Raw genomic sequence first — 12,101 nt, forward strand, 5'->3', positions numbered from 1 at the left:
AATTATTTATAATAAAAATATTGAAAACACCCTATCTGTGGTAGTTAAGGCTGGGTGTCAACTTGGCTGGGCCTGGTTTTGAGTGGCTGGGCAGCTGGATGTAGTTATTTCTCATGATGAGACTAGTAATCAACTCCATGGTTGAATCTACTGGAGCAGCTGAGTAGCTGCCTGAGGATGTGGTCTGCTTCCAGTATATAAGGAGACAGCTTTGAGAAAAGTCTTTGAGCTTTTTGGCATACATGGAACCTGTATTTAGCTGAGTCTTCATCTCATTGGCCTGCCATGTTCTCTGCTGATCTTGAGACTGTTTCTGGACTTGAACTAGTGGCCTACCATGTTGCTTGATAATTTGGGGACTGTGCTATTTTACTTGTCAACCTTGGGTTTGCCAGCCTCAGCAGCTAGCAGCTGCCTGAGTTAGGAGAAGCCTTCAGTTTCAGTGGGCCAGGAGCAAGAGGCAGAACTGAGGCCCAAAGTCAAGGGGCTTTCACCCAGCCCCTAGAGCTGGCACTGTGAACTCAGACTTCTAGCCTCCTAAACTGTAAAAGAATAAATCCATGTTTGTTAAAGCCATCCACTTGTGGTATTTCTGTTAGGTTGTCACTGGAGAAGCAAAACACTGACTATCTAACAGTAGGGGAAAAGCAAAAATAAGTGATAGTACATAATGGAATGCTCTTCAGTCAAAACCAAATTTATGATCATCTATCTAAATCTAGCCCTCCCCCAATGTACAGCAGCAAAGCTTAGTGTTTAAGTTATAGATTTAAAGTCACCCTGGCTATATTCAAATCTAGGCTTTGGAACATTTTAACTATGTAATCTTGAAACATATATTTAACTTACCTAAGCCTCATTTTTCTCATCTCTAAATAGTAAGGCTACCATAGGATTAAGCAAAATAGTGAAAAATGTTGAAACATAACAACGGTTCAATAAATGTTGCTGGTAGCAACTTTGGTTATATATCACCTGGGGAAAATTTCTAAAAAGCTGACGCTTGGGTTCCATATCTGGCCATTCAGATGTAATTGGTCCTCAGATGGGTTCTGATTCCAGATATGGTGGTGGTGTTTTGTTATGTGTCTTCGAGTCAGACCCGACTCATAGCAACCCCTCCTTGGGTTTCTGAGGCAGTATCACTATGGAAGTAAATTGCCCCATCTTCCTCCTGAGGAGTGGCTGGTGGGTTTGAACCACCAGCCTTCTGGTTAGCAGTCCAGTGCCTTAGGCACTAAGCTACCAGATATGGTAGACTACCTTATATTGGGCTTACCAGTCTGATAATAACAATGAAAAACTCTGATCAAAATATAAACACCAAGAGTTTGAAGGCATAGGAGACCAGCCATAAGCAAGAAGAAACCTCTTCCTTAAGAGAAAAGAATCACACCAAACACCCACATTTAACCAGCTTTTCCCTTGAGGACTCTATCTCATTTACCTGGATCCATAGTCAAATAAGTGGTCATGCAGAAAGTGATGACATTAGTACTAAAGAGACAGAGGCTGACATTCTGTTGAAGTTCTAAAGACAGAGATATGATGTTACTGTCATAACAACTGGAAATTGAAGAGGATATTCTAGAAAAGTAAGAGATAAAATTCTCCTGAAATCCTTGTCTAGTATTAATTGTGCATGTGCAGAATGAGACTCCAAGGAGAGCAGGAAGCAAAACTAGAAGCCAGAAAGTGTAGGTCAGCAGGTGCCCAATGCTTAGAGTTCAGAGTTCAAGTCCCACTTAATGAGAGGGACTTAGCAATCACCTCAAGCATTCCCAGAAAACTAGATGATCTACACTTCAGGAGTAAGCGCCACATCCCAAAACTATGGGCTATTCCCTAGAATTAAAGAAAGAAAACAACATAACGAAGTACAAAACCAAACTTTCACAGAATCAAGATTCTCTACCAATAATTTCAGTGTCTTCCAGAAAAAAAAAAAAAAAACACACATTTAGAGGAAGATAATGTAATTCAAAACCATGCATAATACGTAAATATAATTTAAAATTCAAAACACTAGACCAGCAAACAAGCAGAAAATATGACCCATAATTAAGATTTAAAAAATTAGTAAATGAAAGCAAATTCGTGAGAGGAGGATCCAAGATAGCAGCTTAGATATGCTATCAAGATCCTCTATGACAAAAATCTGAGAAACCAGATGAAATGGATATGGATGACAGCCCAGAGCTTCAAAGGAAAGGATAAAGAAGTAGACTGAATACCAATTAGAGAAAGAGACCAAATGAAAAAGGAAGCATACAGATAGGTAGATTGCCAAATGGCTTGCCACAGCATAACCATTTTTAATTATTGCAAGCAGTGTTCTCTGAGCAGGAAGCAGATAACCAACTCTGCTCACTCATGACTGCACCAGCACCCAGATCAATATTCAGTGGCTATCACTTGTGTCTGTATCCTGCACAATCTCCTGGTGCCCAGAATGGAAGCCCCACCACTCACCCACCCAGTGGCTGGTCAAATTCCCCCTACTATCAGTGCTTTACTGCTTTTTCCTTTTTCTTTCTTCTTACTTCTACCTCTTTCTCCCCCCTTTTTTTCTTACTCTTCCCTTCCCTTTTTTCTTTTTGATTTTTGATTCTACAACAAGGTGCACTGCCCCCTACAGCCTACATGATTAGTAACTACCACCCCCACCCATCCACAGTTGGTGGTGCACACCCCTTCAACACAAGCTCTGTGTTCCCACTGTAGCTGTGTTTTGTACCTAGTGCCTGTGCCAGTAGTATTGTGCTGCTTTGTTCCTTCCTTCTTAGATTATCTTGCTTCTTCTCCCTTGTTTTTTTTATTTTCTTTTATCTTCCTCTTTCCCCTTTTCTTTTTTCTTGGTTCCCACAGAGCAGGCAACCCACCCCTTCCACACACAGCAGTGCCTGCCTCTGCACCTGTGCATTTGGGGGTACATGCTGCCATAGAATGAGTTCCATGTTCACACCACAGCTATGTTTGGTGGCTAGCTTTTGAACCAGTACTACGCCACTTTCTTTTCCCTCTTTCTACTTTTTCTTCTTAGTTCTTTTCTCTCCAGCCTCCTCCCCACTGCATACATTTTTTCTTCTTTTTTTCTCCACCAGTCAGCAGCCAGTGACCTAACCCAGCCATACCCACCACACTTGCAAACCCATCCACTGGCTATATGCCACCACCTGCTCCAGCACCACTGGATCAATGACAAACGGGGGCCAAAACTTGCCCAGCCTGCTGTCAGCTGCTCCATATGACCAGCAATCAGAGACTCAAGTCCACACTCCCACCATACCAAATCCACTGGGACACAAGTGGTGAGTGTGCCACTGCAAAACTAGCAAGCAGAGCAATATGCCCACATCACTGCCTGGATATATTAAAACAAAACAAAAGTATGGTCAAGTCAAACCAACTTAAAATCAACAAATAAATGCATTAACACCACAGTGTCTCAGAGACTACAGACAATTTCAAATCACACATAAATCACACATGCGCACACACACACACACACACCAAAAAGAAAACAAACAAACAGGACAAAATAGCTCAAGCAAGTGAATAAAATACAAGGTCAGAAAATCTTCTGGAGGAATAAATAGAATTGGAAACACCCAGTTAGGAATTCAAAAGAATTATACTTAGGTTCCCACAACAGATTAAGAAAGAGAATATGGAAACCACAGACAAAACTCTAGAATAATTCAAGAAAACAATACAAGAAAAAATTGCCAAATAAATAGGAAATTAGAAACCATAAAGAAACAATAAATAGAAATTTAGAGTATTAATTCTAAAATTTCACAAATGGATAATGCATTGGAAGGACAAAGGACTAGAACTGAATCAATGAATGACAGAATTAGTGAAGATGAAGACAAATCTCTTAATACTAATCTTTTAGAGGAACAATCAGTCAAAAGAATGAGAAAACAAGAAGAAAGTCTAAAAATTATGTACGGCACCATCAAGAAGAATACTTACATGTGATTGGCATTCCAGAATAAAAAGAGACCAAAAAGAGCATTGAGAAAACTGTTGATTTTTTGGAATAAAACTTCCCTAATATCATGAAAGACAAGACGATATGCAGTCAAGAAACTCAATGAACCCCAAAAAGGATAGACTCCAAAAGAAAATCACCAACCCATATCATAATCAAAATTTTCAAAACGAAAGACAAAAAGAACCCTGAAAGCAACTGAGGAAATACCAAAAGTTACCTACAAAGGAGAAACAATAAGACTAAAAGCTCTGATTTCTTGGCAGATACTAAATAGGCAAGAACCCCCTGCTATTGAGTCAACTCTGACTTATAGTGACCCCCATTGGGTTTCCAAAGTGGTAAATCTTTACAGAAGTAGATTGCTTCACCTTCCTTCTGCAGAGTGGCTGGCAAGTTTGAACCACCAACCTTCTGGTTAATGGTCAAATGCCTCAGGCACTGTGCCACCAGAGCTCCTTATACAGGCAAGAAGACAATTGGATAACCAATATAAAACCCTGAAAAAAAGAAAATTGTCAAATGATAATTATATATCCAGCAAAACTGTCCCAAAAATATGATGATGAAATTAGGACATTTCTAGATAAACAGAAATTAAAGAGAGAATACATATTAAAGTTACAGAATTTTCAAATGGAGAGGAGTCAAGATGATATCAAGATAGAATGGACTGTTTTAAATTTGGGAAAATAATAATAAATTACAAGGTAACCTCAAAGAAAATTAATAAATTTTTCACTAAAAGAAAAAATTCATACTCAGTAGACACAAAGTGAACAGCAACAAAGAAAAAGATATGAAAATACATAAATGAAATGAACTCAGCACAAAAAAATACATAGAACAAAGAAACTATCAATACTATACACAGACTCACACAAAACAGCAAAATGACAGCAGTAAATACATATCTATCAATAATTACACTGAATATAAATGGACTAAATGCACAAGTCAAGAGACAGAGTAACAGAATAGATAAGAAAACATAATCTATCAATATTTTGTCTAAAAGAGACACACCTTAGACACAAAGACAAAATTAAGCTAAAAATGAATGGAAAAACACACACCAAGCAAATGGCAACCAAAATAAGACCAAGAGTGCAATGTTAATTTCTGACAAAATAAGCTTTAAGGCAAAATCAGCAAAAAAGACAAGGAAGGACATAACCATAATAAATACCTATGCATCCAAAGAAAGAGCTCAAAAAAAAAAAAAAAAAAAATTCAAACTTTAACATCATTGACAAGAGAAATACACAACTCCACAATAATACTAAGAGACTTTAAAACACCACTTTTGATGAAGAACAGGACAACTAGAAAGAAACTCAACAAATATACAGATCTAAACAACACAACCAACCATCTAGACCTCATAGTTGTGCACACAACACTCCATTCAATAACAGCACAATACACATTCTTTTCCAGTGTATATGGAACATTCTCCAGAATAGACTCTATATTAGGCCACAAAGAAAGCCTTTATAAATTTTAAAACATTGAAATACTACCAAGCATCTTCTCAGATCATATTGCTATAAAATTAGAAATCAGCAATAGGAATATCTAGGGGAATTAATCAAATAGAAGGAAATTGAATAACATCCTACTTAAAAACTGCTGAGTAATAGAAGAAATAAAAGAATGAAATAAAACAAAAAATTTCCTTGAATCAAATGAGAATGAAAACACAGCGTACCAAAATCTTTGGGATTTAGCAAAAGCAGTGCTCAGAGAACAAGTCACAGCAATAAAAGCACACACCAATAACCTCATAATGTGGATGACCTTGGAGGACATTATGATGAGTGAAATAAGTCAATCACAGAAGGACAAATACTGTATGAGTCCAGTATTATAAAAAGTCAAGCTTTCCTCTGGAGTCTGCATTTGGTTCCTCCATCTCACCCCTGGCTTTTCAGACTTGAGATAGCAGCCATTCGTCTGACCTGCTGATGTAAGCTCATCAACTCCTGCAACGAGAATTTTCTGCTGACTCAATATTTCCTGGAAAAAATGGATCATTCCCACCATGCAGGGGTGAGCTATATAGACAATACTATGTCACCCTCTCACCATCACTCGACTACTTCAGTCTCCACTCACATGGCAGAGGAAATGGTGACATGATGATGGTGCCCATGACCTTCTACTTTGGCTTAAGAATGTGAAACTATTGTTTTCTGGATTAGAGATCAATACAACTGGAGAAATGGCTGGAGCTTTTGTGGCAGTGTTTTAACTGGTGATGTTCTATGAAGGACTCAAAATAGTCCAAGAGAGCTTGTTGTGCATGTCACAAGTCAACATCTACTATAATTTCAGACCTGTCCTGGGGCCAAACAGAACCATCCTTACAGAGACACACAAAACAGATTGGCAGCAGATGCTGAGTTTTCCTCACCTCCTGAAAACAGTGCTGCATATCATCCAGGTAGTCATCAGCTACTTTCTCATATTCATCTTCATGACCTACAAGGGATACCTCTGCATCACTGTGGCATCAGGGGATGGCACAGTGTACTTCCTCTTCAGCTGGAAGAAGGCAGTGGTAATGGATATCACTGAGTATTGCATTAACATCAGATTCCATGGGATGTCCTTATTATTGCAATGGGAAGCAGCTCCAAGACTGGAAGACATGATTCCTACTCCACTCACCCCTTCTTGCTCCTTCTTTCCTTACACACACACTTGCTCAACAGGTTTAGTTTATAGTCTCTTGCGTTAAAGTGATAATCATCCCAGACTTTTCTCTAATAAGCTGAGATTCCCCTTTTTCTTGAGGAGAAGCCACCTATGAGATGGCCTCTCCTCCAAGTTATATTCTTGAATAATGCAAGTAGCTATATACAATGCCATGATCTCCTGGTTCCTTTTTAATATATATATATTTTTTATTATACAGTATATGAATTTGATGGTTTTGTTTTGGGTGAGTGATAAAAAAGGATTATTAACTTATGCCAGGATTGATAGCATCTGAGGACAATTCTTGCCCAACTAAACCCAGAACCCACACATTAGAAAATAAGTTACAGTTCTTGGCCTACTTACTGAGAAACACATTGTGCCTTTCCCTTGGTGTGATGTGTTGCAGAGGGGGTCTGACATGACAGGCCTGCAGCTTGCCAGAGTGTACATTCCTAAGCAGCTGATTAATGGCTTAACATCTTGATTAGAATGAACTTGCCAATCAAAAAAAAAAAAAAAGACAATCAATTTGAGAAAACAGAAAGACATTTTTGAATAAAACATTCAGCATTTAAAAAAAAAAAAAAAAAGTCAAGGGAAGGAAATTTTCTTTGTTGGTTACCAGGGATAGGGAGTGGGGTGGGTGAAGGAAGGGAGAACAGATGGATAATTAAAAGACAGGTTTGATATGGGTGAATGGACACAACAGACAGACAATAAAGTCAAATACTATTGCATGCACAATACTGTATTATCGGTGACACCAAACACTAATCTATAGGTGGACACATAGGTAGACACACAAGAAGAGCAGGTATGGATAAGCAAATGGGAATATACCCATGACCACACCTAGGTTTGGCAGATGATATTCCTACACGTATTTGTATGTGCTATAAAAATGTCCATGTGCAGTTTACACATAACAGAAGGCAAAGTTAGGATAACTTCTTAGTCACAAATAAGCACCTTGAGGGAGTGACTCACTGGACCTGTAGGCTGGGGACTATGGTTGTGGGGGACAACAAACTCAATTGGCACAACATAGTATACAAAAAATATTGTTCTACATCTTGCTTTGGTGAGTAGTGACTGAGGTCTTGAAAGCTTGCTAGAGGCATCTAAGAGGCAACTATTAGTCTCTCCTCATCTGGAGCAAAGAAGAATGAAGAAAATGCATGAAAACAGTTAGTCCAAAGGACTAATGGACCATGAGAAGCTTAGCCTATATGATCCTGGGACTACAAGAACTAGATGGTGCCCGGATATCAATGCCAACCACTTAGAAAAGGATCAAAATTTGAGATCCTGAATAGAGTGGGAGAAAAATGTGGAACAAAACTAAAAATCATAAGAAAAGACAAAGCTTACTGGTCTGAGACTGGTGGAACCCCAGAGACTATGGCACCTAGTCACTTTTAGAGCCTGGAATTGAACTCATTCCTGTGGCTTAATTCCCAGCCAAACAGACAGGCCTATGAGCTGAACAACTGCACCAGGATGAGGCACTTCTTAGAACAATCAACCATGGGAGATCAGAAGGGCAGCATTTTGCACAGGGAGAAAGGGAGGGAGGCAGGAATGCATAGGCAAGAAGGACACAGGGAAGAGGTAACCACAGGGAGGAAGTGGGAGGAGAGCTGTTACACTGGTGGGAATGTAACCAGTCTCACAAAAGAAAATGTCCATGAACTGTTGAATATAAAATGAATCTCCTTTGTAAAATTTCACCCAAATTATAATAAAAATTAAAGAAAAATAAAAAAGAGAACCAAAATCAACACCACCAATAATTAGAAAAAGAATAAAAGAAAGGAAATAATAAAAATTCCAGCAAAAAAAACCCCACAAACTCACTGCCGTGGAATTGGATCTGACTCAGAGTGGAAACAAATGAAAAATAATAGAAAGAATCAGAAAGACAAGAAGTTGATTCTTTGAAAGAAAAAAATTCACAAGTCAGTGGCAAATTTAACAAAGGGAAAGTACTTAAGATGCAAATTACATGAATAAGAAATGAAATAGGCAATGTCACAACAAAAGTAACTATAATTAAAATGATAATAACAGAATACTATGAAGAACTGTACTCTAAAAAATTTGAAAACCTAGAAGAAATGGACAAATTTCTAGAAACATACTACCTACCTAAACTAGCACAATCTAAGTTAGAAAATTTGAACACACCCATCACAAAAGAGGAAATTTAACAGATAATGAAAAAAAAAACTACACCTACCTCAAAAATAAATAAATAAATAGATAAATAAATAAATAAAATACTGGCCTAGACATCTTCAATGGCAAATTCTACCAAATATTGCCATTTAGACTTCTGGTTAGATGGAGGAAGATGAGCAATACAGACAAGCAATACAGACCCTCTTCAAGAAAGAAAAGAAAAACCAATTGACAGAGATACAGAAGATAATTCTGGAGCCCCGAGCTTTGAAAGGAACTATACAGAAGTGGATTAGGCAACAACTAGTGGAAAAACCTGAACAAAAACAGTGGGTACAGAGATGGTCAGAGCTGTAGACTGTCAGCTACCCTGACAGGACCAACAGCCTGAATATTTCCATGAGGTGTTGGGACCTGAGAATTGACTTAAGATCAGCCCTGGTCACCAAGGGCTTCAGGGCTGACTGCACTGGTGGCCTATGACTAGGGTAGGAAACGGCAAGGAGGGAGACAACCTGAACTGTTGACTTTCAGCTGTCTGGAGGGCACAGTCATTTTGATTGTTTACACACAGCAGCCATTTTGGATATTTAATGTGACTGAGAGCGCAGCCATTTTGATTGTTTACACATGGAAGCCATTTTGGATATTTAAAGTAACCGAGGGCGTGACCATATTGAACCTTTACAAGCAGTGGTCATTTTGGATATTTAAAGCGACTGAGGGCGCAGTCATTTTGAACCTTTACAAGTGGCAACCATTTTGGATTTTAAAGTGACAACATTTTCATTCAGATTGTAGGGACCTAAGAATAGGCTCTATTTGCCAAAGTTGGCAAGGACATACAAGAGACTGACAACAGGAAAGGAGACAGGTGGTGAGTGTATAAGTGCTGTCAACTAGTGAATAGAAGTGAATAGAGGAGCACAGCACAGTACCCTGCTTGTGTAGATAACATACAAAGAAAACAAAAATCATGGGCAAGTCACTCCAACATACAATCACCAATTAAATATAAACACAAAAATGTCACAATGCCTCAGAGACAACAGAGCATCACAGTCCACATAAAGAAACAAGATAAAGCAGGAGAAACAAGGGACCAGGTTACAGGCCCAAAACACATCCCTGAGGAAGACACAGCATTCGAACTCCCTGATAATGAATTCAAAAAAATTATATTTATGTATCTTCAATGAATTGAGAGATAGATCAAGAAAAACACAGAGAAAACCCTGCAACAATTTCAAAGGACAATACAAGAACAAAATGACAAAATAAATGAAAAATTGGAAATGATACAAAATCTATACACAGAAATCCAGAAGATTAATACTAGATTTTCAGAAGTAGATAAGACATTGAATGGGCAAAGGAGAAGTATTGAATCAATGTAAGACAGAATTGGTGAGATTGAAGGCAAATACCTCAATACTTCTTTGGAAAGGACTCAATCAGAAAAAAGATCAAAACAAAATGAAAAAAGCCTAAGGTTCATGTGGGATACCATCAAAAGGAATAACCTATGTGTCATTGGAATTCCAGAACAGGAAGAGACAAATGACCACTGAGAAAATTGTCAAAGATTTGTTGGAAGAGAATATTCCTGGTATGATGAAAGATGAGAATATATCCATTCAGGAAGTCCAACGAACCCCAAACAGGAAAAACCCCAAAAGAAAATCACCAAGACATATCATCATCAAACTCACCAAAACCAAAAACAAAGAAAGAAGCCTGAAAGCAGCATGGGAAAAACTAAAACTAACCTACAGGGGCAACCAATAAGACTAAGCTCAGATTTCTCAGCAGAAATCATGCAGGTGAGAAGGCAAGGGGATGGTATATATAAAACCCTGAAAGAGAAAAATTTCCAACCAAGAATTATGTACCCAGCAAAATTGTCCCTCAAATATGATGGTGAAATTAGGACATTTCCACACAAGCACAAATTAAGGGGATTTGTTAAAACCAGACCAACCTTACAAGAGATGCTAAAGGGAACCCTTTGGACAGAGAGGCAACAAGAGCCAATAACAACTGACCGTTAACACACATGATGATGTAACCCAGAAACCAACCCAGCTATGGAGTATCCAAAATAAATAAGCCTACAAGATTGTAAACAGAGAACCAGAGACATCAATTGACAAATGAGGACAACTATAAATGAAAAAGAGGGGATAAAACTGTGTCGTTACAGAGCTTCTAGATGGTAGGCCTGTCAAGACAACTATAAGATAGAATGGACTGTTCTAAACCTGGGAAGAAAACTATACATCACAGGATAACCTCAAAGAAAAATGATAAACCTTCATTCACATCAAAAGAAAAAGAAGACCAGCGCAAATATTCAGCAAATACAAAAACAATAGCAATGAAGGAAGTGATAAAATGATACGTAAACAAAATGAGCTCAGCATAGAAAATTATATGGAACAAAGAAATCGACACCATGAAAAAGCACATAACAAAAATGACAGCAACAAATTCATATTTGCCAATAATTACATATCTGGCAAGGGGCTTATCTCTAAGATTTATAGAAAACTCCAACACCTCAACAGCAAAGGGATTAACAATCCAATAGAAAAATGGGCAGAAGACATGAATAGACACTTCACCAGGGAGGATATTCAGGTGGCCAGCTAATACGTGCAGAGATGCTCACAATCATTGGCCATCAGAGAGATGTAAATCAAAGCAACAATGAGATACTGTCTCACCCCAGCACTGATGGCAAAGTTCAATGAGACAGAAAATAACAAATGCTGACGGGGATGTGGAGAGATTAGGACACTCATACACTGTGCTGGTGGGACTGTGAAGTGATACAAACACTGTGAAAAGCAATATGGCGATTCCTTAGAAAGCTGGAATTGGAGATACCGTTTGACCCAGCAATCCCATTACTAGGTATATATCCTAAAGAGGTGAGAGCCAGGACAGGAATGGATAAATGCACACTCATGGTCATCGCAGCATTATTTACAATAGCAAAAAGATGGAAACAATCTACATGCCCATCAGCAGAAGAGTGGATGACCAAACTATGACACATACTCACAATGGAATGCTATGCAATGCTAAAGAATAATGTAGAATCTGCAAAACACCACATAACATGGATGAACTTGCAGGACATTATGCTGAGTGAAATAAGTTAATCACAGAAGGACAAATATAGTATTAGTTCATTGTTGTGGAGGGTCAA

The 12,101-nt window shown here is 38.3% G+C and overlaps 1 pseudogene; it reads left to right on the top strand.

Moving 5' to 3' along the window:
- The first annotated feature begins 6,006 nt into the window (after window positions 1–6,006).
- On the top strand, window positions 6,007–6,743 carry LOC103198363 (annotated as a pseudogene).
- The last annotated feature ends 5,358 nt before the right edge of the window (window positions 6,744–12,101 follow it).

This window comes from Orycteropus afer, unplaced genomic scaffold (genome assembly GCF_000298275.1).
Source record: "Orycteropus afer afer isolate SDZICR_OR568_19922 unplaced genomic scaffold, OryAfe1.0 scaffold00092, whole genome shotgun sequence".
Lineage (NCBI taxonomy): Eukaryota > Metazoa > Chordata > Mammalia > Tubulidentata > Orycteropodidae > Orycteropus > Orycteropus afer.